Raw genomic sequence first — 26605 nt, 5'->3', positions numbered from 1 at the left:
CATCCCTGGTTCAGGCCCGCATCTTTCTCCAAACACACCATTAAAACATTCTGCGCAGCTGCTCTGTGCTCCAGAAAGACGATAAATAGCAGCGCTATTTTTATAGGATCATTGGGCTTCATTAAGTAAAGAGCAGCTTCTCTTTAACATGGTTTTGAGGATTTGCTGTCTAAACAGCGGGCTGGGGTGTCGACATCCTGGTAGAAGTTTCTCAAGTGCTTATTAATAGGCTCGGCTGCTTCTGCTGCTGCCACTCCCTCCCTGGGCATTCTTCAGCCAGTCGCTGCAGCCGCTCTCGGCCTCGCTTTCTCATCTGTATGCACAATGGGAATTTAAAAAAAAACAAACACTAAACTGTTCCTCCGTTTATTACGAGGATGAGACGCAGTGAGTCAGCTCTGCAGCCACTGCAGAGTGCTCTCGGGTTCCTCCATCCGTCCAGCCACTGCGAAACGCTGCTGCCAGCGGGCGCTCGGGATGGCTGCTGTCACTGCACGCAGTCTCTTGGTTTCTCTACCTTGTTAGGATCTAACGAGAGGCTCTGTAATTTAAAGACAGTCAGGCTGAGGTTAGAGCTCTTTGGCTCTCTTTCACCCACAGGCCATCATGCGTGTCCAGCTCTCGCCCAGAATTAGTAAGCAGGTAGACTTACCTTTGCGTGGAGAGGACGAGGAGGGCCTTGGTCAGAGGACAACTCTTACAATCAGATAGATGTATTCAGATTCCAGATGGGCTGCTAACTGGCTGCATTTAGACAAGTGACTGACTTGCTCAAAGCCTCATTTCCACCATTTGTAAGGAGAAACAGTAAAACCCATCTTAGAAGACTCTTGTGGGACCAGATAAAACGATGCCTAGCTTATGCTTTGCAGCAATCGGCACGTTGTGGGTGCACGTATGATGGGAGGTCCCTCCGTGGAAAGAGATGCTGTTGAGGTGGTGGTCTTATGTCGCCAGCCTGTCTCGTAGCTCTTTCCTTCTCCGCCAGGCTCTCCCCACCTGTGCTCCCACCTGCCCAAGACTGTCTTCTCCTGTGTCTGTCATCGAAACTCTCAGGAGCAGTGTGGGTGAGTCCCTGCCCTGGTCCTGCTTTGTGGGTTGAACTCTTTTTCCAGGAGTGGGATGTCTGGCACATGTCTTGGCTTTGTGGGATCAAAGACTTTGCTTTCGCGAGAGGAGAATTAAACTCCTGGGATCCTTAAACATTTTTATTGCACTGTATAGGAAAGTACATATATTGTCAGGCTATAACCCATCACGGTTTTGCAAAATTAACAAATTAGCACCCCAGTTAACAAACAGATCACTAGCAGCTCCCTAGAAGCCCCTTTCTCATTGTCCCTTTTAGTCACTGACCACCCTGCTGCCCTGCCCAGGGTGACCTCTGTAGGCTGCTTGCATACTTTATATACACATGTACTCTTCTTCTGGCTTTTTTCACTTGACCTAACATTTGTGAGAACCATCAGTGTTGTGTGTAGTTGTAGATTGCTTGTTGTCCTTGCTGTAACATTCTATTGGCTGAATATACTGCAAGTCGCCTGTCCATCCCTTGTGGGTGGGCATTTGCGTTACTTCCTTAACAATCCAGTGGCATCAACTTTTTGCAATGGTCACGGCGCCTTTGCTGTAAACACCACCTGCTTCACCTGCCCAGAAGCTCAGGGCAGCCTGAGCAGGACTTCAGAGCAATTATAGAAGTGAGTCTTTTCATATAAACTTTAATTTAGGACCTCAAGTCCCTCCAGTGACAACCCTGTAAGGTCAGTCAGAGTTTTCCAATTGTCCACATGATCAAACTGTGGCTGAAAAAGTTTAGACGTTTGCCTGAGGCAGCAGGTCTAACAAATGCCACAACCTAGATTTTAATTCCAGTTTTTAGCTTTTCTAAAGATTCTACTCCTTTCACAAAGCATACCACCTCTTGGCCAGATTTGATGAAAAGCTCGCATTAACTGTGGGTTAGGGGAAAATAGTTTTGTTCCAAAGTGTCTACAGGAAGCTTGGCCAGGTCACTGATTTCCTGGGCTGGCCATCGTCTTCCTACCTTTGAGAATAAAGTCATAGAATTCATTGCCCAGAGGGAGTAATGGCCAGTGAGTGAGCCTCAAGCCAGACTGACAGTTTGTCAGTCTTGACTCCTCCACTTATTAGCTGTGTGACCTTGGGCAAGTTACTTGCCCTCTCTGTGCCTCTGTTTACCTAGCCATAAAATTAAGGTCATAAAAGTTGCTACCTCACAAAGCTGCAGTGAAGATTAACTAGAAAAGGAATGTATAGCACTTTGCATCATGCCAGGCACTGAGTTACTATTTTTTGGGCACTTACTGTTGTCATAAAATGCCAGCCCTTTGGCAGCTCTGACATTCTAAAGCCAGGTACTGTCATTTCAGCTAGCACTTTGAATCAAAGATCTTCACCGGCTCCTAAATAAACGTTGCATGGCTGCTACCACCTCTTCTCTTTTTGGAGGTGTCTATTAAAATTATGATTCAATTGTCAAAAACAAAATATTCTTAAGATGTCTTCAACCATACCCTCAAATTATATGACAGTGTCTGGCTTTAATACCCATCTAAATAGTTATAGTGCTGACAGGTTTCGGGAGCGGCGTTTGCTCTTCCATTCCTCTCATTAACTTATGTAGCAACATCATAACTCTCTGGAAGGATTTTTTTAAAAAGGGATGTTGGCATATTCCATCTGAATTCATTTCGTATAGCGTCTGTGTCAGAGCGTTTGCATATGAATGAGATGACTTGACGTCGGATCATTAACATGGGAGCATTGCTGTGACATGTTTTAGAGTTCAGGTTCAAGAGTTTGAGGCAAGCCAGGGAAGAAAAGTCGGAGATTCAGCCCATTTGAGATTTTGCTGGGGCCGCCTGGCATGTCGTCTCCATCTCAGTCATGCTGGGGCTGCCGTTTGGAACCGCGGTTCCCCCTCCTGCCTCTAGGACAGCAAGCCCAGCATCCCAGCCATCCTCTCTATAGGCCCGGAGTTCTAGCCCCATGCATGTGGTTGTTCACTGGTAGTGTCAAGTCTCTGCATATGCAGCCTGCTCCCTCTGCTCCACAGGGCCCCCTCTCTGCTTGGCAGATCATAGCCAAGCCATTAAACAGGCAGTGTTTCCCCGAAGCCTTCTTGGTTCCTCCAGGCAAATTCAACCACTTCTTCTCTGGGCCCAGCACCAGAGCCTCGTGTCCAGGGCGTCCTGCGTCCCATGTGGCATGTCTCTTTCACGCTGGACTCTGAGGTTTGAGAAGGCGTGGAGGGGGAGCTACCTTCTCCATTCTTCCACCCCCAGGAATCGGTATAGAGCCGTAGGTGCTCAATAAATGCTTACTAAATGGATGGATGTAGAAGACTGGAGTAAGACATGGTGAGGCGTGCTCTGGGTTTCTCTCTCCAAGGGACCTACGGTGAATAAACTGCCTGGAGGTGTCAGTCACAGGCGGCCAGTAACTCTTCACTGGAAAACGTCAGCTCCTGTTGACAAGTCTTGGGCTCAGAGCAGGCCCTGGGCTGACATCTGAATCTTGCTGAGCACGTCCTCACAGCCAGCTGGCTGCCCGTGGCCTGTGGGGTGGTTTCATAATGAAACACGCTGACTTGGAGGCCATGGGCCTCAGCGCTGAGTGGTAGCCCTTGATGACGTCTCCTGAATTGGGACCACATGGTTTCAGTAGCTGAAGCCTGGGGAGGACACGGTACCCGGTGAAGCCACACCCGACAGGGGCGGTGATCCACACTGTCTGCTCCCAGGGACCCTATAATGACCTGGGAGTGATCCCACATGTGCATTCACGGTGGGGGCAGAAGGTGGCTAAGGGGACAGACTCTGAGGTCAGACTGTATAGGTCCTGGTCCTGGCTCGACCATCTGTCAGCTGTGGGACCCTGCACAAGTTCCTCTGCTTTGCTAGAAGTCAGTTTCCTCATTTGTGAAATGGGCACAGTAAGAGTTGTGTCAAAGTGACCCTGGTATCTGTCATAGAGTCTGTGACGCAAAGAAAACTTGACTCCATGGAGTCAATATAATTTTGCATAATTAAATATATAAAAATTATATACAATTGTAATTCACATAGTATTAATATGAATGATTCACACACAAAATTCCATTTGATTCAGTGAGGTTGTCACCCTTATTCAGAAAATGTGGAAATCCCTGCAGTTTAAAATAGGAATGTAAAGTAAAAGCTCATCAGATCTGATCGTCTGGGCCCAGTGTGATTAAATATCACGGCCAAGGCCACAGAGCTCTTGTCTGTCATGTCTTGGATACTCAGGGTGGCCCAGCACCCCATCCACCTGGTCTGTGGGGGCGAAGCCCTGCCCCCTTTCTGCCATTCCTAACCTCTTTCTCATTCCTCACCCGACTGCTTCTGGGCTGCCCTTGGTCCCTCAACCTTGAACCTATTTCCAGCCCTTGGGACTTTTTGTCTGAACTATGGCTTCTCCCAGACTGTCTGATGTGTTCTCTCCCCTCTGACCCTTCGTTTTATGCCTCACGCATCTTCCTTAAGGGAACTCTCTCTCCAGCTCCAACCCACAGCCTTTTGGGAAGGCAAAAGCCGTGGGCTCTGAACTGCGACAGGCCTGAATTTGAATTCTGGATCTTCTGTTTCCCGATGTGCCCCCTGGTCATGTGCATAACAGCCACCATCTCCATCTGCCCAGATGAGAAACCTGTTCACTCTGCAGGGATTCATCAAACACCTGCTATGTGCCCCGCCCTCTCATCCCCCTGGGTAGAGAGCTTGAGCAGAAGCAGACAAAAATCTCTGCACTCATGGAGTTTTATGTTTTCGCAGCGAAGGGACATGGATAATACCCAAGACAGATGAGTGAATTCAGTAGTAGGTAAGAAGTGATAAATATCACAAGGAAAAATAAACCCAGCCAAGGAGAGTGATGGTGCCCTCCTCGTAAGATCATCATGAGGCTTCGTGGGGTTGTTGTTACTGCCTGGTTCTGGGCCCGCCCATAGTAAGTGCTCAATAAATGGTGGCCGTGATGATAAAGGGTAGGGGGAAGGGGGAAGCATCTGATGAAGGCTCCCCCAACCTCTTCTGGAACGATGCTGCACAATGCGGAAGGACCCAGCTGGCCTGGGGTGCCGTCTCCTTTCTGTACTTGGACCTGCCCTGCCCCTTTCCAGCTACTCACCACGACATGGAAGGTTTCCGGTTCCTTGTCCTTGCCCTGACCTGATCGTTTATGCTCACAGTGGACACAGGTCTTTTTTGGCTTCCCAGAATCTGAATACTCATTCTCACGTGGAAGAGTGGGAGGTAGGTGGGTGGCAGGCAGAGCTTTGTTTTCTACTTTGGAAACCCCAAGGAGGCAGGTGGTTCTTTCAACTTGACACTTGGTACCTTGGTATTAGGAAGTTGCCTGAGCAGAGTCACCCAGGGGCTCCCGTGCAGGATGTTGAGTCTGGGATGAGTGACAGAGAACAGGGTGACAGTTCAGGAGCCATGACAGTGGTCCTTGGCGTTGGGGTGGCCAGGGTGCCAGCATTCAGTGTCACTGGGTCACTTGCGCTTGTGGGGGACTAGGGACCTTCCCGCTGGACTCTGGGGCCTGTCTAGGCTTGGTTCTTGGGGACCAGCCAACCTATTCCTGTCTGCTGGCTGGCTGAGCCTTCTCTCCAGCCTTCCCAGTAACTCTGTGGACTGAGTCACATCTTCCAGGAAATCCCTTCTTTGTTGACATTACCAAAGCTGATTTCTATCGTATTCAACCAAACACCCTGAGGAGTTCGTGCTCTTGCGCCCTGGTCATGGCTCCCGGCTTTGGCCGCACAGTGGAATCACCTGGGGAGCTTGTCGTGACCCGAGTGCCCAGGCCGCCTCTGAGGGAAGGACCAGGAGGCTGCATTCATTACAGGTTCTCAGGTGATTTTATGGTGTGACCATGTTTGAGAGCAGGTGCTCTGCCTGGCCTGGCACTTTGGCTTCATTGCTAGAACTGTCATTGCCGTCTAGACCAAGCTCAGATGGGCTCCCAGCAAGCCGTCTCTGCCCCTTCCCCTCTCCCTGGGTCAGGCTAAGCCAGTGGTTCTCAGTCTTGACTCTACATTGGTACAATCTGGAGAGTTTAAAAATTCCTGCAGCCTGGATCTTACCCTCAGAAATCCTCTTTCCAAGAATCTAGAATGTAGCTTGGGCCTCCTTGCCTGTCTGTCAAGTGCTCCATACACCTCAGATGAAAATATCTATGTTCCGATTCTTAGACAGGTAGATTAACAGTGTCTGCCTTTATAGGTGGTGCACGGGAGTGATCGCAGGCAGGCCTCCATGGATTTTGAAAAAGAGGGACGAATAGATTGCTTTTGGAAAAGCAAATTGGCAAATGCTACACAGAATTGATGAAGTTAGCTTCCTAAGAGGAGTGGGCACAGCTCTTCCTGTCCAAGTAACTTCCGCTCTTCCTTCTCCAGAAGGGTTGATACTGACACAGACACGTCTGTCTTTCTCCTCACCCTCTTCCCAAGGAGAGAGGGGCTACCCGTCATTGCTGTGAGGGAGGGGGCTCCATCCACTTTTTGGGGGGCTCTTCCCGTCTCCTGCTTTAGTTCTCCAAGAAACAAACCAACAGTGTCCAGAAAGCCATGATGATTACAGAGTTTGGGAAAAACTCAGCCTCCTTCGAAGCGACCTGGGGGTTATCACCTGTGTGCAGGGAAAGTGCAGTTCAGTGAGGCAGTTGTGTTAGTTTCCTGTGGTCACTGCAACAGATTACCACATATTTAATGGCTGAAACAAGGCACCAGGATTCTCTCACCATTCAGGAAGCCAGAGGTCCAGAATCCATTTCACTGGGCCGAAACCAGGGTGCTGGCCGGGCCATGCTCCCTCTGGAGGCTCTCGCGGAGCCCGACCTTTCCCCGCTCCTGCAGCTGTGTTCCTTGCGTTCCTTGGCTCCTGGCCCCTTCTGCACCTTCAAGCCAGCAGTGACATCAGCTTTATCTCCTGCCCCGCCATCAAATCTCCCCTGACTTCCTCTTACAAGGACACTGTGATTGGGCTGACCTTCACCTACTGAGGACCCTCGGCTCGGCCCCTGCTCTGATTTGAGGCTCACAGGGGACGCTCTACCTAATGTGTAGGGTAGAGGGACAGAACAGACTGGTCTTACGGAGAAAAGCATTGGCTTATGTGGCGGCAGTACTTCCGGAGGAATATGAACAGACCGGCACTTCGTCTGTCAGCTCCTATGAGCCTAAAAGGTGGGCTTCCGGCCCGGTGAGATGGGCCTCCCCTTCCAGATGCTGGCAAAAACTCCGCACTGAGGACGTGAAATGGTACTTGGGTGGATTCACCAAAGAAAGGGCCACCTAGGCTGGCTGGAGGCACCTTGACCTGACCGCATCTTTTCTTGGAGAACCATGGGAAGCATCACTTATTTTACTGACATTTGAAAAAGTGATCTGAGCGGGCCGTGCCTTTGCCCTGTTTTTACGCAGTTCTCCCTCACGGAGGCCAGTGCGCCCGTTTGCCTTCCCAGGTGCAGCCTTGACACGCAGCCTCTCTGTCGGCTCCCTGAGCCCTGGGGGCTGCGGTCTGGGTCTGCTGGGTGTGCCTCGCTCGGGATCGCGGGCGCGGCCGGCCGCCTGGAGGAGCCGCCTGGCCCCTTGCTCTGTGATGTCGGAGGTCTCTCTCTGGTCAGGACTGATTCTTTGGAGACCACACAGAAGGTCTTAATTTGCTCCCACAGAGGTTCCGACATTTAGCCTGTGGACAGAAGGTGCTTTTAGCCAGACTCAAACCGGTGTTCTTCCTTTCTGACGATGCTGCCTCGAGCAGAGTCCTGAAGGAGTCAGGCCCAGTGCATCGTCTGTGAGTGTTCACTGGACAGGGAAGGTCACCACATTCTACTTTCAGTTTTTCTGTTTCAAATAGAAACTATCTGGGAAGCCATTTGTTCTGCCAGCATGAGCTGACACCTCCTTCCTGAGGGTGTCGTGGCAGAATCCCTCAGAACTCCCATCAGCCCCAGCTCGTACCTGCAAAGTAATGATGCCCTTTCCCCAGTGTCAACTGAAGGGGGAAAAAAAAAGCACAACCTAAAAGCTGAGAGCTACGTTTTGTTTGGCAGACATTTCTAAGGACTTCAAGCCCAGGGCACAGCCTCTCAGATCACTCCAAAAAGGCAGGGGAGGCGCCAGAATATATAGGAGTTTTTGCAACAGAGAGCAGGCAGTCAGAACATCAAAAGATTACTATTATGTAAAGAAAACCAGACATCTTAAGTAGGAGAATTTAGCACTTTTCTATGTATGGGAAGATATAAAATCTGGGCTCACTGAAGTCATTCCTCTGATGTACACCTTAAGCCATCTAAGGCCAGTATCCTGTGCTCCCATCCCACGGGGCACCACTGGGGGTGGCTGCAGAGGCTGGGGACTTGTCAGTCAGCGGCCTGCTGGTCTCCATCCTGAGTTCCCTCTGGTTCATCCTTGGGGGCGGCGGTAGTGGCTGGTGGCTGCAGCTTCCTTTGTTTACTAGTATGGCAGGCAATATTTTTCATTCACACCAGCAAGGGAGTTTCCCAGGCCCTGCACGTGGGACTGTGAATGTCAGAAACCCGGGCTTGACCAAGTTAAACAGTGATACCGCGTGCCCCGGCCACTGGGGGCGTGGGGGGTAGTGGGGTACAGGCATCGTAGCGTCCGTGTTTCTGCTGCTGGAATTTCAGGCAGGAAAGCATTTATTTTCCTCTCTGAGGTTCAAAGCATTCCTTCCACCACCAGGGGTTGCAGGCCAAAGCTGAGCTCACAGAAAGGACAGTTTTGGTTAGAGGCTGGTTACATAGGTTAGGTTGGCTTTTAGACGCATCACAGAACCCAATATGAGGTGGTGTTATGGGTTCTAGACTCTCTAACAAGTCAGCGAGGAGCAGTGTATTACCTTCCTCGTTTTCTGGGAAGGAGACAGAGCCTCATGGCGTTTCGGTGCCTCGGCCACGTTCGTCCAGCCACTAAGTGGGTTTGCAGGACCTGGAGAGTCCGCCTCGCAGTCTCCTCTCTGCTCTGCTCTGCCACCGCGCCGCCACTCTGCTTTGCACATTATTCAGTCTGTCTTACGATTTACACGACAGGCTTCAGAGCAGGATGCAATGTCTCTATCCTGACCAAACCACGTGGGGCTACACCTGAGAGGGCGGGGGCCCGGCGGGGGCCCATCGTGGGCAGTGACCCCTCCCTCAGCTCCATTGCCTGTGGGGTTTCCGGCTTCTTGGGGAGAAGCAACCAGAAGTTGAGATTAGAGACCCTAACAGGCCCTGCATGGTTGGTTGTGTCTCAAACCTGAGAGTAAGCTGTACAGAGCAGCGGCTGTCAGAGAGGACAGTCCCTGAACCAGTGGCATCTAGGACCTTATTAGAAGTGCAGATTCTCAAGCTTCCCCCAGACCTCCTGAGTCAGAAACTGAGCCTGGGGCCCAGCGAGCTATGTTTCAACAAGCCCCGGAGAGGATTCTGAGTCACGCTAAACAGGTCTCCTTCCAGAGCGGGTGCTCTGTCACTCTCAGCAAACCCCTTTGCCACTGTCTGCACAGACTGAGACTAAACAGTAACTTCCAGGTGCTGTGCAAGAGAGGACTTGGGCTGGGGTAGGGGGTCGGAAGCCTGCAAGATCCCTGGAGGGCTGAGAGCCCACTGAGCAACCTGGGGGTCGAGCATCCTTCCTGGATGAGACACAATTTTGTCTGGGAGTGTTCTGCATTCCAAGAGGCAAGTCCAGGGTGCTGTGGGTTTCTGACTTCCAGCTCCAGGCTCTTGGTTCCTCCCAGCAGCGCCACCCCCTCCCGGAAGCCTTCTGACTTGCGAACACTCGTCCAGACCTCTGCGCATGTGATTCTGATCATTAGCACCTTGTAGTTGGGATCTTTGCCTTGTAAATCTCTTTGTTCTCTCAAAGTTCTGGGGGAGGGAGGGGCCGGAAGCCTGGAAGAGTTCTCCTTTCAGCCCTTCCTCTGCTCCAAGTAGAACAAAGCCAGTGTGGGGAAGGCGCTTTGATCCCAGACAATGAGAACGGCTGGATTAAGTGTTTGGAGAGACCAGACAGCTCTGGCACAAAACAGATCAGTTACTTTTCTTTTTTTCTTTTTCCTTCTTTTTTTTTTTCAGACCAAATACATGTACTGGAAATAAAAAAGTAAAATGTTTTGAAGGATGGTTTTTCCATCGCTCTCCAGGTCTCAGGCTCTAACCTGAAACATCCGTGTGCTGGGCGCCCAGCACAGTCTTGGAGGCTCTGCCCCAGGGCTGGGGGTCACCCTGATGTGTTGGGACCACAGGGCCCTTCCCAGGGTTAGGCTCTGCCTGAAAGCCCTTGAGTGACAGCTGGGACTGGGAAATGCTGGCGCTGGGAGGCACCTTGGGAAGATTTGCTCGTGGATTCAACACAGTTGCTAGACACAGGAAACTCTGAGTTCAAACATAAACATAATAAAAATAAACATTCCTGTACAGAACACCACCTGTTTGCTATGCGCTAAGTATGTTACGTATCATCAACTCACGGAGCCTCTGGGGCCTCCGTTTTTTTGGTATGGTTTATGACGATTTTAATAATACAAATGAGATGGGTGTTATTGTGGTCCCCATATTTCAGATGAGAAAAACTGAGGCACAAAGAGGCTGGTAACTTAAGTTTACAGCTAAGCAAGTGGCAGAACTGAACCGCAAACCCAGGCAATCCAGCTCCAGGACCCACACTCTTCACTGCGGGATAAGGTCCTGATGGTGATGAATTCCAGTCTGTGTGAGGAAGTGATGGGATATTGCAGGGACAACCCAGCCTGTCCTCAGTGCTCTAGAAGCTGCACCTGCTGTTACCCCTGCTGTTGTTCCTGACACAGATAAACTCAGCACAGCGTGGCAGGGGCTGCCTGGACGGACAGAGTGTAAAGCAGAAGAGGAAACCTGGAGCTCAGAGCTGCCAGGTGGCCGGGAAGAGGACAGCCTTTATTCACAGAGGAGCCCATATTTGAGCGGAGCCTCTTTCTCACCAGGGAAACATCACGTGCAAAGGCATCAGAACTAAACTGGAGAAACACAAATTAGAGGGATTTTAGGAGGCTTTTGCTTGCCAGGGCTCTGGCTCACACGTCTCTGTACTCCCCTCATTTTCACAGAATTCCCAAGGTTTCTGCTATGTCAAAACGATGGAGTTAGAATTAGAAATGATCAGACCTGGAAGGGACCTCAGCGTATGCTTTGGGTTAATGAGTAAACTTCTGTCCAGATAGCAGAAGCCAGTGATGATGGGTTGACCATTTTTGCCCTCGTGCCCTCCACACACCTTTAACTCTGTCAGCCTGAACTTGTCAGTGTTCCCTGTAAGTCCCTTGTTCACCCACAGCCCTGATCTTATATTTTCTTAATCCCTGCTAATTACCTGCCAAGGTCTCACCCATACGCAAAGCCCAGTTTCGATGCCCTTTCCTCCAGGAAGCAGTCCATGCTTCTCCCAGCTGGGAATAATTCCTCCCTCCTTCCAGTTCCCTCGTGGCCAGGATGGCTTCTGCATGATGGAGAGAGAAAAGGTCTCTAATGTTTCTCTCAAGCTGACAGCTCAGCACTGTTTGGTATAATACATTCCTCAGTGTCTGATGAGGCAGGACTTAGAATATCACCCTAAGACCACGAAAAAGGGCCTAGATTCAGCTGTCGTCTTCAATTCCAAAGGCCTGATACGCCTATGATTTTTCCTTCCTTGGTGCCAAATCAGCTCTGCTTATCGACTGCTATTTTAATGAAACCTCCTGGTACCAGCTCAGGAAGGATGTTTTTATTAGATACAATTGGGCGGATTCTCATGTTGAAAGCGTTTGGTGTAAAACATGAATGCATTCAGTCCTCAAATATCCTTCCAAATATTTCCTTTGAAATCGGAAAATTACCAAAGAACTTGTGATAAGATTTAAAAAAAAAAAAAAGATTAGAAAGTGAGGGTGACGGGCTTGTCTCCTCCCTCCACCCCATCCGGCCTGGGTGGGGCTCTGGGAACTGGAAGATCAATTCAATTAGATGATGAAGTGGGGCAGGCCCTGGCTGAGCCCCAGGAAGGCTCAGGAAGATGTCAGGGTTCTGGTCTTCTGTTTTTCCCCTCTCCTCTAACTCCGCCTGGGGAGCTGGGGTCATGCGGAGAAGATAGCAGGTCTGACTCACGTATAGTCAACTCTATTAATTTATGATGCCCCTGGCAGTATAGTTTCTAAAGCTCAGTGTCAAGGAGAATATTGTGATCCGTGTTTATGGACAGCAGCCCTCCCCTCCTCCACTGAAAGTCTCTTCCGAGATCATTCACCTCCCCTAACTCCGAATACAGTATACACAGAGGCTTAAAACTTGGGCTCCGGAATCACCACCTGAATTCAAATACTGGCTTTACCACTTTATTTTATTTTTGCTTTATTTTATTTTTCTATTGAAGTATAGTCAGTTATGCTGTGTCAGTTTCTGATGTACAGCATAATGTCCCAGATATATATATATATATATATATATATATATATATATATATATATATATATATGTATGTGTGTGTATATATATATATTCATTTTCATATTCTTTTTCACTAAAGGTTATTACAAAATACTGAATACAATTCCCTGTGCTATACAGAAGAATTTTTAAAATCTATTTTTATGTATAACAATTAATATCTGCAAACCTCAAAGTACCAAATCTATCCCTTCCTACCCTTTTTCCCCCAGTAACCATAAGATTGTTTACTATGTCTGAGGGTCTGTTTCTGCTTGTAGATAAGCTCATGAGTGTCTCCTTTTTTCTTTTTTTTAGATTCCTCATATGAGTGATGTTATATGGTATTTTTCTCTCTCTTTCTGGCTTACTTCACTTAGAATGATGATCTCTAGGTCCATCCATGTTGCTGCAAATGACATTATTTCATTCTTTTTTATGGTTGAGTAGAATTCCATTGTATAAATATACCACCACTTGTTTTTCTGTCATCTGTCAGTGGACATTTAGGTTGCTTCCATGTCTTGGCTATTGTGTATACTGCTGCTATGAACATTGGGGTGCATGTATCTTTTCAAATTAAGAGTTCCCTCCAGATATATGACCAGGAGTGGAATTGCTGGATCATATGGTAAGTTTATTTTTAGTTTTTTAAGGAATCTCCATACTATTTTCCATAATGGCTGCACCAAACTACATTTCCACCAACAGTTTAGGAGGATTCCCTTTTCTCCACACCCTCTCCAGCATTTATCGTTTGTGGACTTTTGAATGGTGGCCATTCTGACTGGTGTGAGGTGATACCTTTTGATTTGCATTTCACTGATAATTAGCGATATTGAGCATTTTCTCATGTGCATAATGGCTACTTGTATGTCTTCATTGGAGAATTGCTTGTTCAGGTCTTCTGCCCATTTTTGGATTGGGTTGTTTGTTTATTTTGTTATTAAGTTGTATGGGCTGTTCATATATTCTGGAAATTAAGCTTTTGTCGGGTGCATCATTTGCAAATATTTTTTCCCATTCTGTATGTTGTCGTGTTGTTTTGCTTATGGTTTCCTTTACTGTGCAAAAGCTTTTAAGTTTAATTAGGTCCCATTTGTTTATTTTTGCTTTTATTTCTATTGCCTGGGTAGACTGCCCTAGGAGAACATTGCTAAGATTTATGTCAGAGAATGTTTTGCCTATGTTTTCTTCTAGGAGGTTTATTGTGTCTTGTCTTACATTTAAGTCTTTAATCCATTTTGAGTTTATTTTTGTGTATGGGATGAGGGAGTGTTCTAGCTTCACTGACTTACGTGCTGCTGTCCAGTTTTCCCAGCACCACTTGCTGAGGAGTCTGTCTTTTCCCCATTATCTATTCTTGCCTCCTTTGTCAAAGATTAGTTCGCTGTAGGTCTGTGGGTTTATTTCTGGGCTCTCTATTCTGTTCCATTGATCCATGTGTCTGTTTTGTGCTGGCTGTACCACTTCAGAGCTAGGCAGCCTTAGGCAGGTTACCTCACCCACATCGCTCAGTTGCCTTATCATTAAAGTGAGGATGAGTGATAGTGCTCATCCCCTAGGGTTGTTAGAAGGAGAGAATTTATTTAATACATTTAACCACATCTGACATACAGTAAACACTCAGTAGATGTTAGCTATTTTTATTATTACCATAAAGACTCACCTCTCTTGACAAATGAGGAGGATGGGTTTTCAAATACCTTCCTCAGAGTCCTTCCCTAATAACTGTACTTTACAGCAGTCACCTTTTGTGACATAATAAGCATATATATTTGATTTCTGTCCCAGGTGTCTGACACAGACTCCTAAAGCCCCTGTGATTTTCCGAGGATAAAAGTGCTGGGAGCAACTTTTATTGTAGTATTTGGTCTTTGACCCTGGTTCCTAAATCTGTTGGAATCTCCTGGGTGATAGGAGTGTCTTTTGTTCTAATGAGGTGACTTTTGGCAGATTTCAGGATGGGCTGGTCACCAGAAGGACCAAGCCATGATCAGAAGCTTGGAACTTTCGGGAGAGAAGCTGGAGATTGAGTTAATGATGAATCATGCTTATGTGATAAAGTTTCCATAAAGGCACCTGAAATGTGGGATTTGGAGAGCTTCCAGGGTGGGGAACACAATCACGTGCTTGGCAGGTGGTGCACCCCAGCTCCACGGGGACAGGAGCTCCTGTATCTGGGACCCTTGAAGACTTCACCTTGTGTATTTTTTATCTGACTGTTCATCTGAATCCTTTATCATATCTTTTATAATAAGTGGCTAAACATAAGTAAGTGTTTCCCTGAGTTCTGTGAGCCATGATAGTAAGTTACTAAACCTGGGGAGGGGATTATAGGAACTTCTGATTTGTAGCCAAGCTGGACAGAAGGGTGGTACCCTGGCGACCCACTACTTACCATTGGCACCTGAAGCTGGGGGGGAGTCTTATGGGATGGAGCCCTTAACTTTGGGGTTCTGTACTAACTTTAGGTAGTTAGGACCATAACTGAATCGTAGGATATTCAGCTGGAGTCTGGAGAATCGGAGACCTGGTTGCTTTAGCGAAAATTCGCACACATTTGGTGTCAGAAGTGTTGTCAGTTGAGTAAAAGAAAATGTTTTTTTCTCCCTTTTATCCTTGAATCCTGAACGATTTCCACATGAACCTGGATTTTCCTGGACCCCTAACACTCTTGTTGTCATTTGGTTCTTTCCCCGAGTTGAACAGTGTGCTGCCAGAACGAGACAAGATTGCATAAACCCTTCTCTTCCACGAGCCGAAGATGCAGGCAAAGGGCGCTAAGCAAGCTGGGATGCAGCTTGTCCAGGGCTGGCCTTGTTTTCTAGCTGGGGCTATGTGAGGGAGCTGAATTTCACAGATCACGACACAGGAGCCAAAACAATGAGACAGATTTAACTCCGGAATTCGGACTTGCTTAGCCCGACAGCCAGGATGGCTCCCTAGTTCCTACTGTATTTCTGTCGGAAGACTTGCCACCGTCTAAATATCATTCTCACCATCTGATCTATGAGAAGACATGCTCAGAGAAATCAGTGTCGGAGGAAGTAATTCAGAAGCATTTACAGGAAGAGATGTTGATGGTGTGTTTTGGAAAAGGGACAGTGTAGACTTTGTGACCATGTTGGATCCATTCGCCACGGCTCGCGGGGATTTGTGGTTCATTGACACCAGTGAGAAGAGCAAAGTGACCTTCACTCCCTGGCCTTGGAAGAATGGCGTTTGCCTGCCCTTGGGCTTTTCTTGGATATTGGTACAAGATCTAAGGCGTTCCTTGGAGGTGAAAACTATTCTGGAGTGGCAGCCATTCCCTGAGTCCCAGGAGTCCTTGCCCCTGGCCTGAGCCCCAAGTCCTGGCTGCCAGGCCTGTGCCCCTTAGCAGTTGTCTAGACTTGCATCTTCCCCTTCCTTCTCCTCTGGGTGTCTTCCTCTCAGCCCTGCTCACAGGTCAAAGTCCCTCAAGACGTGGGGAATGTTGGGAATCCAGCTTTCCGGCTTGGTGGCCCGCCAGGAACTTTCTAGGCTCAGTGCCCTCCCTGCTTCAGCTCTCTCTGCCCTGTGGTTCTTCTTTGACCCGACCCGTTACCTGGTTCTGTTGCCTCTTTGCCTTGCTCTTGGCCCTTTTGTGGAACATGCATTCAGGGGTCTTCATCTCTCTGGACTCCAGGCTAAACCCCTGATTTCTGTGATCCAAACAGGTCTCCCTGCCCAGTGACCCTCCAGATTTTCCTGTCCTCACTGACAGAGACATTCAGAAACTAGAAAGTTCCCCTCTTATAGAAATCCATGAATCATGGGAAATGTGTTTAATCCTTCATGCCGACTTCAGTTCCTTAGCCGCGTGGAGTCCCAGAGTCCTGAGAAATGCCATCATAGACCCAACATATTTCCTGGCTGGAGGTGCGGGTGCGCTGAGTGTGTCACACACTTTGTGTGCCTTTTGTACACTCTTTTTTCTAGACTTCCAGTCACTTGTCTGGAGCCCACCATCAGGTACAGAGTACCTGCTGAGCTGCTGAGCTGAAGGAATTTGATGCTCTTGTGAGGAGACAGGACTTCTTGGTGCTTCTTTTAGAAAACTGGGATATCATAGCACAGAAACAAGGCTTGTAGATGGGAAAGAAATACAAGCTTCTTGAGTATCTACGCATAGTGCGTTCTGAGACAGCTTCTTTACTGTGTAATCTAGAGTCTTTCTTGATTCCTGAATTCTGGATGAGACAAGCGTAATCGCCTTTTGTGTCCATGCCTTGTGGAAGTCTGAAGCCTTCCTCCAGATTTTTGTGATTGTCAAGACCTCGTTCTCTCACGGCAGAACAAAAGGATTTTTCTATTAATAGGAACACGCACACATAGAAGGCAGCTGGGGTTGTGAAGTTTGGGGTTTTTATTTTCCTCCAACACAAATACATTTTGGGTTCTAATTCTTATTAAAAGGGAAAAAAAACCCTTGAAGATGGACATTTTAAATCCCACTTTATAGATTAAAAAAAATAAATAAAACGAGTATGTATTAGGGCTTTTATCTGTCTTTTTTTCCTCACACATAGCAAATAGCTGGCAGATTCATTATTCAAATCCAAATCTCCGTGACTCTAAACCCATGTACTTCCCTCTAATTTAAATGGGGTTGGGCCTTCAGATTCCAAGGCCAGTTTAATTGTGTAACTGACATACGTTTTATAAGGTCATCTTTATGCCACTGCTGGAGATGAAGTCCATTATCCTGGGAGGTATTTTAATGTGTGCAAGACAACTAGAACTTTCACCTCTTCAGTCTAAACTTTGACCCTGAACTTTTACACTGTATGAGTGTTGGGACAAATAACTAATCAGTCTATTAGGACTCTTTGCAAGCCTGGAATGAATCAGACACCAACATAAGGGTCTGCAAGAAGCTTCATCTCCCGGAAATAGACGGTCTGGTGTCTTAGTTAAAAACTGCCAGACTCCAGAACTTATTAGGAATCTGCTTGAAATTCTGTACTGTCCCAATTTTATCTTCAGAATTGAATTAATTAGCCAAAAACATTTGCATGTGTAATTTGTTTTTTCTTCAGATGCACCGTGATAACAAGCTATTCTTTTGCATCATTAAGATGGAAACACATTATATTTTCATGCAAAGCAGAATCTGTTATTTTTTTAAGTGTCTACTCCCCTTGTCTTTAAAATATTCAAAAAGTAAGCGTACTTCAGACTGTGGGTGCCCTGGGCTCATGGGAGTCAAACCTGCAGCTCACAAGGCCATGAATGTTTTGTCTGTAACATAAGGACCTTGTTCCAGACGAAATACTCACAGGAGGTACAGCTTCATGAAGGTAGCCACAGAAGGCCAGTTCCTAATTTGCGATGGTGTTGAGCATAAGAATTGAAAGAGGAAGGGCCAGAAATTATAAATGGCCTTGGCCTTTGTGGTGCCATTTAAAACAAAACTTAGAGTTGATTTCTGTTTTGTGATCTTAGAGGCTTAAGAACTCATGGACCTTTATGAAAACGTGTCCACCTTGATTAACCTCATTGTCTTTAAAGTTATAGTCCATGAAACGGCCTCTTCTGACACTTTTTCTTACAGGGATTATCATGAAAATACATTTTCAAGATGTTATTGATTTTTAAAATGACAAGGGGAGGAAGTTTATCCAATCACCAAATATATATTCCCACTGTTTGATGATTGTAAGTAAATAAGATTTTATTGACTACTCCTGGGAAACTGGTGAATTTCTTACCTGAATTTACAGAGACATGCACCACTGATTTTTACTTTAAACATCAGAAACAGCCTAAGAAGGAATTTTATAAGAAGACATTCTTCAGCCGGTCAATTGTCTTTCTTATAGGGCTCTGACTCAATTTGACTTGTTTTTCCTTCCTCCATGTCAATATAATGAAAAAACAAATAAAATCATGCCCACTTATTCTTTTCTCCTTTTTAAAGTCCAGAGTAAAGCTACCACATGCTGATGGAGCTCAAAATCCTGGTGTCAGGAACTGCAGGGGATCCAAAGAATGACCTGTAATGGGAACACTGTCTCTTGTTCTCGCCTGTGATGTTACGGGGCGGGGGGGTGGGGGTGGTTCATGTTCTCTGAGTGTCAGTTTTCTCGCCTATAAAGTGGAGGCAGTAATGAAAACCTCTTAGGGACACAACATATGACGTTTCTGGTGAGCTGATCATACACGGAAGGCATCTCCAAATGGTGATTTTTATGTTTACCTTGGAGAGGACGGTCGTTAAGGGTATTAGCTGTCTTTGTGTATTTTAAGCAATTTTATGTGAAAGAATGGTTATGTTCTGATTGTCTCCTGTGAGCAGAATTGGGACTGATTGGTATAAGTCACAGGGAAATCATCTGTCTTGCTTGAGCTGCCTGGTGCTGTGGGGACGAGGTTCCCTGTCACTAGATGTGACTGCTCAGAGTCTGGGCATCCCCAGTGGTGGGTGTTGTATAGAGACGGGTCGGGAAGATCAGACCAGAGGACCCTTGAGTCCATTCTCTGCCTGCTGTCTTAAAGTTCTATTTAATTAGACCCTCCACCTGTGTAGAAATCACATCTCATATCAAATCCCCAGGGTCAGGTGTGTTACTCTTCCAGTGTCTTGTGGACTTGACCTCCATGGGTGGACCTCATCTGGTCTCTCTTGGGTCTTCAACCAGCTCTGACTGGTCCCCACCATCTCCCACTCCAGGGAGCCTGCACTCAAAGGTTTTTCCTCTTCATTTGGGTTCCCTCAAGCCCTCTCTTCTCACATCCTCTATCTGCCACACATTTTTCTCTCATCTTCAGATCTCTAACTCCCATCAGGACTGGAAATAACTGACTTTGACATCTGTTCACTCTTTGATTGACATACTTCATCTCTAAGAAAACCTAACCCTGAGAAAGCTTGGACACTACTTCTGGAACTAACTCTAACAGTTGCTTCTTCATCTGCTGGCCCCGTTTAAGAAGTGCTTTGCAGGAAAGAGATGAAGCTTGGCATGCAGACCTGAGCTCGAATCCTGTCTCTGACACTTGCTAACTGTGAAATCCTGGGTAAGTGTCCTCATCTCACAAAAGCACCTTCCTTCCCATCATATAACCAGTGACATGAAAAACATGTCAAATTCTACCCCTTCCAGGAAGACACCTCTATTAAAGGGAGTTGTTAAGAATATTAAAATCCTTATTAAATGACATCAAACTAATATCTATTCTGGTTTCTGCAAAACAGAAAAGGAGACCCACTGTGGGATGAAGGCTGAGAAAGAACCTAAATTTCTAATTTCTCAAATGCTTTCCACACATACATTTCTTTGCTGCTGCCTGTATTGGCTGCGGGAAGCCTTCTTGGTTTGTCAGTAGGTGGGTGGGTACCTCTTTGGATTGGATCACACGGTGGGGTGGGGGATTCATCCTCCATGTGCTGGGCATAGCAGTAACATGGAAAAAAGACAGAGGATTTGGAGTTTTGAGAATAGGGTGTTTCCTATGGGCGTCGCCACAGACTGCTTATGACCAGGGCAGTTTGTCTAAACCAGGGGTTAGCAAACTTTCTCTGTAAAAGGCCAGACAGTAACTATTTTAGGCTTTGTGGGCCAGGTGGCCTTGGTCACAACCCCTCAACACTGCCTCTGTGGCTTGAAAGCAGCCAAAGAAGATACACAAAGGAACACACAAGTACAGTTGCTCCAAGAAAATATTATTAACAGCAACAGAAGGTGAGCTCAGTTTGGGCCACAGGCAGGAGTTGGTCACCCTGTGGTCTGATTCTCTGAGCCTCAATATACTCATCTTGAGCATGGGAGCAATAGAGTTTCATGAAGGTTAAATGGGATAATGCCATCGAAGCACCTGCACACGCAGCCTGACCTGGGAAAGATCTCGAGAAAAGTTACTTCTTGCCATCTCTTTTTTCTCCCAAGTGCTTCTGTACAGTGAGGAGTGGGGAAGGAGTGCACACAGAGGTCCTTCCCAGCCCTGAGATTTTATGAAATTGCCCGTCAAAAAAAAGAGCAAGAACGAGACAGCGTGCCAGAGAGAGAAATGGTATGCGTGTTCTTTTTCTCTGCAGAGTCTGACCACAAGAAGCATTAAATCAATCAGATGACAAAGCAGAATATGAAAAACGGAGTTAGTTTAGTCCCAAGTATGCAGGAGGCCTGTGCTATTGGGATCAGAAGCAGACAAGGAAAAAAAAACAAAAAGAGAAATGTTTTCTATGCGTTATGTGCATTGGCTATTCCATGACTCCCACATAATTCATCACAGGAAAACTTTGAGTGCAATAAGCATTTCCCCCAGTTTAGTAGCTGCTCTGACCAAGAACAAAGCCATTAACATAAATGCAGATAAATACAAGGCAAATAATGATATTCCCAATTGCTTCTGTGTCAACCAGCTCAGCCCATCAATCTTGCCTGAGTGGTTAAGAAGGAACTGGGGGAATTTATAACCAGGGAAGATTTCTTTCTAAGGCATTTCTACCTCCCAGGCGAGGGCAAGGATGACTCATCTAGAAAGTCCCAGGAAACTGAATGAACACTTTTGCTGTTCAGAGCATCCCATCCCAGGCGTACTCTTGGTCCCTGCTGCTCCGATACCTTGCCTTTCTGGGGCTGGAGCTCCTCCATTGTGGCATTTTTTCAGGCAAAGTTTATGGCTGTTTTTGTAATTTGCAAAGCCATTTCTCTGCACTCCTCGGAGAAGGGTGCATCCCGGGAAGCTGTTGGTGTGCCCACCCTGCTCGTTATGGGTTAGGGGAGAGGACTTGGCACAGTGTCTCTCCATCCTTGTCCTGATGCCAACACTTATTCCCAGTTCAGTTCCAGAGTTTCTTTGCCTCTGGCTCTGCCTGCCTCTTCTGTATGCACTTCATCGACTCCACCTCCTCGTCCACTGTTAAACAGCAGTGTCCCTAGTCTTCTCTCTGCCCTCCTTTCACTCTATTAACTCTCCCCCAATCATCTCATTTACTCTCATGGTAGCAAATACTGCCTACAGCCCAGTGACTCCCACGGCTTGATCTGCCCAGGCTTCTCCAGTCAAGGATGCAGTCTCATATTTAACTCCTAGTTGCTCTCACCTCCCACCTACCCATCAGACACATCAAACGTGATGTATCTGCCGCAGCTCATAACTCTCTTTGCTCCTACTGAGCTTTTAGAGGTAACGGTCTTCTCCACCCAGTAGCCCAGATCAGAAACTGGGCGATGCTGGATGCTTCCCTTTCTCTCAGCCCTGATTTCTTGTCAGTAGACACAACCTACAGATCAGAACTTCCGGGAAATCTCTCAAGAGCATCTTGTCCTGGTCCACTGGATCACAGCCCCGGTGAAGGGGCTCGTTTGCTGTTTTCGACGGAGAAATGCCTTCTTTTGGTCTCCCTGCCTCTACTCTCCCCCTTCCTTTCTCCCTCTCTCCCACAGTTCATGATCTGGGGTTTTCTCCGTGCTGTGGTGGTCTAACATAATGAGTATTTCCAATTGACGCAGATGTCTGCAGTCTGCAGGAGCTGCTGTGGGAACAGAGTCAGAATTGGAAGCCGGGATATGTGATTAACAATCGGATACAGTGACCCAGGCTTGGGGAAGAGAGAGGTCACAACTCAGGAGGAGAAAGGGTTGGGTTTTCATTGTCCATGTATCCAGCTAGATGACTTCACAGCCTCAAGTGAACTCTTCTAAAAGCCCTCCAAGGAAAAGATTACTGTCTGCCATATTAGAAGTGAGAAAATACCCTTGCAATGTGTTAGTTTTAGAGGTTCTCTTAGGATGTGACACATCCAGGATTTGAATCTAAGGCTGCCTGTGCATAAAAACTGCACCTCCAGTCCCATTGCCCTCTCCCCGAGGAGGGAGCCCATGAGGCTGTTCTGATAGACACGCGGAGAAGTGTGCTGCCTGCACATGGACAGGACACACTCCCCAGGAACACAAGCAGGAGGAGATCAGAGACTTCGTTACCTACTTTGTTCACACCTAGGACCTATCATTGTCTGTCCCAAGGGAGCCACTCAATAGATGTTTATTGAATAAATGAATTCAATCATTCAATTCGGCACACTTGGTCTTGGAAGCCACATTTCCCTAGAGAGAGCATTGTCTCGTGACCTGGCCAGTGTCTTCTCTTGATTCTGACTGCTGTGAAGACAAGACCTCCTCCCACGGGCTTTTTTAACCATGGGGTTGAGGGCAGCGGATGCAACACTCAGCAATGTTTGTTGAATGAATGCTGGACCACCAAGTCCCTTGCCTCTTTGCCTCACTTGGCACAAAGTGTGGAAGTTTTCCATGCTCCAGTACGTAACTTACTTTACCTTCCCAGTCATCCTTTAGAGTCTGCCCTGGGACCCTAGTTCTGCCAAAAACAATGACTCACCTCAGTCCTCAGCCTCCATCTTACCTGTTGTGGAATTCTGACTGAGAGCAAAGCATGGAGCAGAAAGGACATTTCTTTCTCTTCTTGCTACCCCTAAGTACCATCTTATTCTCCACCTGCCTCATGAACAATTTCTCTTTCAGTTGCCAAACAGCAACAGCAATATTCAGAGAAGCACTTTAAAAATTCCTCTCCCTCTGCCTCTTTGCCTTGGAAGATATCTCCCTTGGTCTATCTCTGCATCTCTTGGCATCAAAGACAAAAGTACAGACCAGTAGGAAGAACACAACTTACATGGCTCAGGAAATCCAGATTTGATCTTGGTTCTGTCTCTTATTGCCCATGGGAATTCAAAAGACTGCTTATTGATCTGAGCCTGAGTTCTTATCTGTAAGATAGAGCTAATTACCCTAACTTGGCATTTTGCTGACTAACGGACAGGCAGGTGTTGTGCCCTTAGTGGAGAACTTGGCACAAGACATGGGGTCTCTTCATGATGGTTTCCTTTCCCTAGGTTCCCACACCTTGATAAACGCAGATACGCCTCCTGCTTAAGTGAACTGGCTGCAGGCAGTGAATTCCAAGTCACTACTCAGAGTGATTGCATTGGTCTGACGGTCACCTCACCTGTCTGCGTGGCCCTGGCCAAGTTGCAAGGCGCTCTGGCTTTTGTCTGGTGACATTTGGACCTGTCTGCCCGAATGTCAGTCTTCTTGAAGGTGCTGGGCGTGCAGACGCCAGTCATTGCTCACAGGGGCTGATCGGCATGCTATAACGTATGCCTGCACAGTTTCTCCAGACAGAGGGGAAGGCCCGAGTTGACCCAGCATCGTGTCTGGCTGGCTGGCTGCTCGTTTCTCTTCTTTCATCCGTCTTCCTCCTGCTCCAGGCTTAAGGCGTGTCTTAGGGCACTCTGCCTCCTTCCACTCACTCTGCCTCCTCGAGGTGGCTTGAAATGTCATTCCTAGCCTTCCGTGTCTCAGTGGCACATTTACTCATTCACTCCGTCTGTTCATCCATCCACCCCTTGTTTTCTCTTTCCTTTCCCCAGAAACAGTTGTGGGGCATCTACCATGTGCTGCGCTCTTGGGAAATTTTAGGTACAATTGTCCATAATCGTGGTTGTCTTTCCACTACAGAATGAGAGATGACAGGTGGCGTCTGGAGTTTTCTGTCGTGTATACTTGCCCATGCCGGTCCAGCAGTGGAGATGGTGAGGGCTTAGGGCTGAGTCGGGTAGGGGTTCAGCTCTTGCTGCTTATTTGTCCAGACCTGTCACCTAGTTTTGTCCCAAGGTTTCCAACCATCCCTGCAGCCTTCTGTCCCTTGCTGCAACCCAGATACGTTCTCACGTCTATGGTTCTGGCTGCTCTGTAGCCAGGTACCAGCCAGCTGTGGCTCCAAGCGTTTTCTGCTCAGCTCGTCAAATCAGAGCTGGTTTTTGACCAACCTGGGAGGGTCCAGCCTTGGGAAGACAGCACCAGGAGACCTCTTCCTCTGTCTCTGAGGTCACAGCCGTCTCCAGTGTGTTCCTCAGCGTTGGGCTGGGGCGATGCTGCACTAGGTAGATGTCATCAGCATTTCATTCTGGCTGTGGTTTGCCACATGTCTGATGCCTTCCTCTGTCTCGGAGGGGCTTCCTTCCTTCCTAGCTGTGCATTAAAGAAGCAGCCAACCTTCATTTCCCCTCTGTGCCTGTTGGTTGTGATTCCCTGTGCAGAATGTTTGGAGGGGCTTTCTCAGGATCCTTTTGCAAAAGGGTCTCCTGCAGCTCTCCGTGGAGGTCCTGGGATGCCAGAGATATTCATGCACGCTGGACTCCCTCTGTGGGCCGCGCTTCTCTGTACTATTGGGGGTGCTTTTCTTCCCAGTAATCAACACACATCTTAATTGCTCACATTTATGGTTCAATAAGTGTGTCGTTTTTGGCAACACCAGCTCACAGCAATATCTTAAATTACCCAAGCCTGCCCACTTTCGTTTATGAACTTGGGCTTGTGTCTGATAAGCACTTAGATTTTTAACCATTTATTTCCTCTGCATGACAGGGAATGAGGAACATAAAGTGGATGGGAGCAGTAAAGAAGGGGGAGCACTGGAGACTGGGGACCCATAGAAGGAGTGTACAGTGTGCAAGGCCAATATAAAAGCAATGAGTTTTTAATATACGGCATGTGTAATACATTCATAGTCCTAATAAAGTCAATTATCATCGGATCTGTTATTTCTCAATTTTCCACCTCAGCTCAGACAAAAACAAATCTGGAGCTATTCAGAAGAAAAAAAAATATATACTACAGTGATTGCAAAAGCAGCAGCTGTCAAAAAAATTGTCTAGTAAGTGCTTGTTTAACACATCTACCTTCCCAGGAGCTAGGGGAGAATGTTGGGGACTGTGATTGCCATGCATGTAACCTAAGACAACACTGAATCTTTGCCCTTGATTTGAGCAATTATCTTGTTCTTTGCTACTTTTTTATTTTTTTCAAAGATTCCAGTTGTCATTCTGCAAGCAGCAAGGAGATGGAAGGGGAAGCCATCTCCATCTGGGGGATGTGATTCTGAGCAGCCTGAGTGAACATATGCTTGTGGCTTCTCCTCTCTGGACCTGTCTGCACCACTCTACTTCTCTGGGCTTCGGTTTCCTTACGTGGTGAATGAGGTTATTGTTTCCAAACCTGACTGAGCATCAGAATAATTTGTTGTTTTAAATTTATTTCTCATTGCAGCAAACCATTGCTAATTGAAAAAACTTGAAAGTATCATTATGATTACTATTTTTAATTATAGGAGAATATTAGTTCTCTATCGATGCGTAACAGTATTATCACAAATCTAGTGTCTGAAAACCACATGTCTTCATTAGTTTTGTTATATTGGTTTCTGTGGGTCTGGGGTGGGGCACAGCTTGGTGGAGTCCACTGCTTCAGGGTCTCACAAGGCAACGGTCAAGGTATTGGATAGGGTTATAGTCTCATCTGAGGCTGAACTGGGGAAGGATATGTTTCCAAGCTCACGTGGTGGGCAGAATTCAGTCCCTTTTAGCCTTTTGGACCAGGAGCCCCAATTTCTTGCTGGCTGTGGGTTGGAGGCCACCCTGAGGTCCCAGATAGTTGCTGGTTGTAGATTTGTCTCTGTTCCTCGCTATATGGGCCTCCCCAATATGATAGCCTGTTTCATTGAAGCCAGCGAGGGAGAGAGTCTGACAAGACCTTATTACAGTCCTATACAGTGTAACCCTGGAGGAGGAGGTATCCCACCACCTTTGCTGTGTTCTGCTGGTTAGAGACAAATCATAGGTCCCGTTCACACTCAAGAAGAGGGAAGAGGGGGTGGACCCAGGAGGTGGGGGTCCACCTTAGATCCTGCCTGCCACAAAGAGGCATACAGGATAGTTTGTTGTTGTTTTGAAGTGAAAGGTGCAGAACGCTGCAGAGTGTTAGGTCAAATTCTTCCTCGTACTCATGTTGACCATTTCTCTTGTAAGTTTTGGGTTAGTTGTTACATCCATCTTCTAAGGCTGCCGTAATGAATTACCACATACCAGGTGGCATGAAACAACAGAAATTTATTCTTCATTGCTCTGCAGGCTAGGATATGAAATCAAGGCATTGGCAGGGCCGCACTCCCGCAAAGGCTCTGGGGAAGAGTTCTGCCTCGCCCCTTCCTAGCTCCCGGCGGCTCCAGCAACGCCAGCTCCTTGGTTTGTGGCTGCCTCTGTTGTCGCCTGGGCTTC

At 47.2% G+C, this 26605-nt stretch overlaps 1 long non-coding RNA gene across 1 annotated transcript in view; it reads left to right on the top strand.

Moving 5' to 3' along the window:
* LOC116281908 (uncharacterized) overlaps positions 1-26605 on the top strand; it is a 554075-nt gene that overhangs the window by 430296 nt on the left and 97174 nt on the right. The window lies entirely within an intron of this gene.

This window comes from Vicugna pacos, chromosome 9 (assembly GCF_048564905.1).
Source record: "Vicugna pacos chromosome 9, VicPac4, whole genome shotgun sequence".
NCBI classification, from domain to species: domain Eukaryota; kingdom Metazoa; phylum Chordata; class Mammalia; order Artiodactyla; family Camelidae; genus Vicugna; species Vicugna pacos.
This window is presented reverse-complemented; position numbering and strand designations above follow the sequence as displayed.